The sequence below is a fragment of the Rhinopithecus bieti genome, unplaced genomic scaffold (assembly GCF_001698545.2).
Source record: "Rhinopithecus bieti isolate Rb0 unplaced genomic scaffold, ASM169854v2 scaffold_10589, whole genome shotgun sequence".
Lineage (NCBI taxonomy): Eukaryota > Metazoa > Chordata > Mammalia > Primates > Cercopithecidae > Rhinopithecus > Rhinopithecus bieti.
Window position 1 is genome coordinate 3,197,887 of NW_016807065.1, and position 4,920 is coordinate 3,202,806.

General features: G+C 47.7%; 1 long non-coding RNA gene across 1 annotated transcript in view; it reads left to right on the top strand.

Annotated features, from left to right (window-relative positions):
* LOC108534606 (uncharacterized) overlaps positions 1-4,874 on the top strand; it is a 6,262-nt gene extending 1,388 nt beyond the window's left edge. The window contains exon 2 of the long non-coding RNA XR_001887003.1: positions 3,159-4,874. This is a non-coding gene — a long non-coding RNA (uncharacterized LOC108534606). The remainder of the gene's footprint in view (positions 1-3,158) is intronic.
* Positions 4,875-4,920: the final 46 nt, after the last annotated feature.

The following is a 4,920-nucleotide window of genomic DNA, read 5'->3' on the forward strand; positions in this document are numbered from 1 at the left end:
CCCTCCCCTCTCCTTCCCTCCCCTTCCCTTTCTGAGACAGAATTTCACTCTTGCTGCCCAGGCTGGAGTGCAGTGGTGTGGTCTCAGCTCACTGCCACCTCCGCCTCCCGGATTCAAGCCATTCTCCTGCCTCAGCCTCCAGAGTAGCTGGGATTACAGGTGCCCTCCATCACACCTGGCTAATTTTGTATTTTAGTGGAGATTTAGTGGGGTTTCACCATGTTAGCCAAGCTGGTCTGGAATTCCTGGCCTAGGTGATCGACCCGCCTCGGCCTCTCAAAGTGCTGGGAATACAGGCAGGAGCCACTGCTTCCAGCCTATTTTTTACATTTTAAATCAGGCAATTATAATACATCAAACATCTATATTCCAATCACCCAGAATGGACAATTACTGACATTATATTTACTTGGAGTCTTTTAAAAATAACATTTTACAAACAAGTAGTTTCCCGTTGGCTCCCCAGACAATCCAATTTCTCTCCTCCCTGTTTCCCAGAGCAGGCAAATATCATTATTTATTCGGTGTATATATGTCTATTCTGAATTTCGTACACATACAGTATATACATCCAAATACATATTAATAACATTTAAACATGTATTAATATACAAAGCACATATATCCATTAACATTACCCAGCATCGTTTAGTGCATTTACATTTTTACATATATACAAAATACGTATGCTTATTACGTTTGATCCTCCTTTTTGGTTAACTTGTTCCTTAAAGATGAATCCAACTGGGCCCGAGGCGGGCGGATCACCTGAAGTCAGGAGTTCGAGACCAGTCTGGCCAACATGGTGAAATCCTGTCTCTACTAAAAATACAAAATTAGCCCGGTGTGGTGGCTGGCGCCTATAATCTCAGCTACTCAGAAGGCTGAGGCAGGAGAATTGCTTTAACCCAGGAGGCAGAGGTTGCTGTGAGCCAAGATGTGCCACTGCACTCCAACCTGGGAGACAGAGCAAGACCATGTATCAAAAAAAAAAAAAAAAAAAAAAAGAGTCCTTTTGTACTGGAAACCTAATGCCCTATATTATAATTCATAGCCAAGCACAGAGTAATTACTTGTTTGCACCCAGCGTTCTAACCACAGGAAGGGAATGGTGGGGGAAGTGGGTTTTTGCAAGAACATGCCTTGAGGTGCATGCCTCCACACAGCTAAGCAATCTAGTTTGGGAGGTGATACTCATAGGTGTCCAGGAAATGAGGAACAACCAGATGGCACATAATTAAAGCACCACATTTTATGATGCAGATCATTTAAGAAATGTGGGAGACTGGATACAGCGGCTCACGTCTGTAATCCCAGCACTTTGGGAGGCTGAGGCGGGTGGGTCACCTGAGGTCAGCTGAGTTCCAGACCAGCTTGGCCAATATGGTGAAACTCTGCCTCTACTGAAAATATAAAAATTAGCCAGGTGTGGTGGCGGGCACCTGCAATCCCAGCTACTCTGGAGGCTGAGGCAGGGGAGTTGCTTGACCCCAGGAGGCGGAGGTTGCAGTGAGCCAAGATCATGCCACTGCACTCCAGCCTGGGCAACAAGAGCGAAAACCCATCCCCCCCCAAAAAAGAGAGAGAGAGAGAGAGAGAGAAAGAAAGAAAGAAAGAAAGAAAGAAAGAAAGTTGGGATCAGTCATATTGCACACATGGAGGGGAAGTTTCAGGAGCAAGAAGACAAAAATTAAAGGGAGCATCAATATTTCCTTAGAAGTGTCTGCAAAACCAGAAGTTTGAGCAAAAGGGGGAACTTGCACACCAGACAGGTGTATGCATATATCATGTGTGTGTGTGTGTGTGTGTGTGTGTGTGTTGGGTTGCGGCGGGGAGGAATTATTGCTGTGAAATGGAGAAACTACTAGAATCTCTCCCCCACCCTCATAGCCCTGATTCCTTTCAGTCAAGCTTCCTCCAGTCCCCTGTAAGAATCTGGAATCCTCTGTGCCCTGGGGCTCTGCATCTAGGGTCCTGCATCTAGGAGAAAAACACGAGATGGAAAACATGTTTGAGGGTCATCCTCTCCACCCCCAGGCACTATGATTTCATCCAAGTCCACGGATAGCAAGGCCCCAGGGACCCCTCCTCTTGGGTGCATTTGGTCCCAAGCCCGTGTCAATAAGCCATTTGCACAAACGCCATTTGGGATGATGCCAGGCAAGGTGTGAGGTAAGAGGATCAGAAAGGCTCATGCTAATCAGGACTCAGCCAACAACATTCCGGCATCACACCCTTTAAAGTTCAACATGGCAGGGGGGCCGCCTCACACACCCAGGGCCCAGGGCAGCTGCAGAACTTTCCCTGTGCGGCCCACACACATCTGCACGCCAATCCCGTGTGCACGAGCACCCGCAAGTGCATGCGTCCCCCATTGCCTGGGAAGAAGCATTCACAGTGCATTCAGAAAGTCCAAATGAGTAGCTCAAGATCAATGCAGAATTCAAGCTGCATTGTTGGGTTCTAAAATGTGATCTCCTTCCTTATTTCTTAGTTTTTGTGCTTTTTTTTTTCACCTTGGTAATCCCACGGATCAATATATCCTGACGATTCATTTCTTCACCTGCAGTATTGCGTTCCTCCATTATTTATGGTTTTATGAAAACATGGGTCTAGGTGGGGAATTCCTCTCTTTTCTGACCTAAAGCAGAGGATAATAACTGAAAATCACACCTACATTCCCCACCACCCAAAACATCAATGACGAGGCTCACACCACCAGACCTCTAAGGCTGTGGAATACAGGGGATTTCCAGGGCAGTGAAACCATTTTGTATGACACAGTGATGATGGATACAGGTTATTACATATATTTCGAAACTCAGAATGTACAAAATAGTCAACTGAAATGTATCAACTTTTTGTTCTTTTGCTTGTAGTTTGGTGTAATCTCTAAAATCACTATGGGTTTTCATGACCTTAGATAGGGGTCATAAAAAATTAGTTTGTTTGCTTCTAATAGCTTTCTAATTTCAACGTTTGTATTTACAACACTGGTCGATTTTGAGTTGATTTTTGTGTATCATACACTCCAGGAGACTAGCACTTTTTGGCCCCTTGTTAGCTGTTGTTTTATTTTTTCTATATCCTGTGAGGTAGAACGCCTCATAAACACATTTCTGGTCCTCATAAACACATTTCTGGTCTTTCTTTTGCAGTTGGATATCCAGTTGCAGTGATCTTTCCACCCCGAACCTGCTCTCTCAGCCTTCACACCGTCTCCCAACGGAAAAAACAGCTAAGCCACTCTCAAGTTTCCATGGAGACAGGGGCCACATGACCTCAATCTGGCCAATCAGCAGATCCCATCTTCTTTTTCCACAGTGATTGGCTAAGGCCTGCTCATGTGACACACTCTGTGCCAAAGGTCAGGCTGTTGTCTCGGAAACATCCGGGAGGAGAAGATCTATTTCCGTTAGACTGCTGGGGCTCTGGGTGCCATCTTGCCACCTTGGAGGAAGGGCCCACCTGAGAATGACATCAACTTAGTGGGAAGTCCGCAGAATCAAGGGGCCGGGAGAGGTGATTCCTAATTATCATCTGGCTCCTGGTTGCAGTCACGGTGGAATTGGCCTCGAATGTTGTCCCTGGCATGGAAGTGACCAGAGGTCGCCCGCACATGTCAGCAGACACCTCCAGCCGTGTCATTTTTGCTTCTCGTTAGCAAAGTTTGTAGGTGTAGTATTCTCAGTTGGCATTCCTAGCTGAGATGTGTAGCTGGGAGGTCTCCACCCTGTGGGGCCTTGGGACCACTTCTGCCTCCAAGGAGACCCTTACTGATGATCATAGGCTCCTCAAGGTCATCAGCCAGGGCGGCTTTGCAGAAGTCAAGGCAGCTGGCCCAGCACATTCTCACTGGGACCGAGATGGCTGTGGAGGTCACCCCAACAGGGCAGCAGGGCTCCTGCAGCCTCCAGCGTCTGTACCGCAGGGTCCATATGATGAAGGCCCTTCATTGCCCGAAGATCATCAGACTCTTGTGGCTGGCGCCCAGAACAGACTGTTTCTACTAGTGGATTAAGCCAGCTCGAGAGAGCTATCCGACTTCACCCTCCAGTTCTCCTCCTTGAAGGGGGAAGAGGCCTGGGGCAAGTTCCAGCAAATAGGGTATTCCGTGCAGTGAGGCTTCCAGAGGAAAATTATCTACAGGGTTCTGAAGCCAGAGAACTTCCCTGAGGAGGCTGAGCACGACATGGAAACAACAGACTCTGGCTTGGATACCAGATTCACCGTAGACTGAAAGCTGAGCCCCTGTGGTGGGAGCTCCTCTTACGCAGCCTCGGAACTGTTCTGGACACAAAAGTACAGTGGACCCTGGTGGGCAGGTGGAGCTGGGAGTCACTGTCTACACCATGGTGGCCGGGGCCTGCCATCTGTCGGACAGACTTTTGTGGGGCTGAGGACGACATTAATACTGTGTGAATGATGACAGGAGATCCCGTTTCTCATTTCCATAGAACTAGAACGCCTCATAAACACATTTCTGGTCCTTGACTCCAGGGAGAGGCCCTCACTAGCCCTCATCATGGGGCGTTCCTGGATTAACATGGATCAGGAGGAGACCCCAACTAAGACCATACTGGGAGCTATTCCCTGATCACCCGGAGTCTGGAAAGCGCTCCTGATATCCCCGGGAGATGAGGCAGACCACGTCCCATCCTTGTAGGAACAAAGGTGCGATGATACCATGGCCTGCTACCAGATCCTGGGCTGCGGGAAACCCGAGGTGCGGGGCTCCATCATCACAGTGAAGCCTCTTGCCTTCAGCAGATCCTACTACCTGTCGCCATTCTCACCCCGACCCGAAAAAAAACTCCTTTAATGAATATTAAACTTGTACTGGAAAAAGGTGAATAAATAAACAAGATATAGTCGCCTTAGTCAACTCTCTGTTTCCTTTTTTTTTTTTTTTTTTTTTTT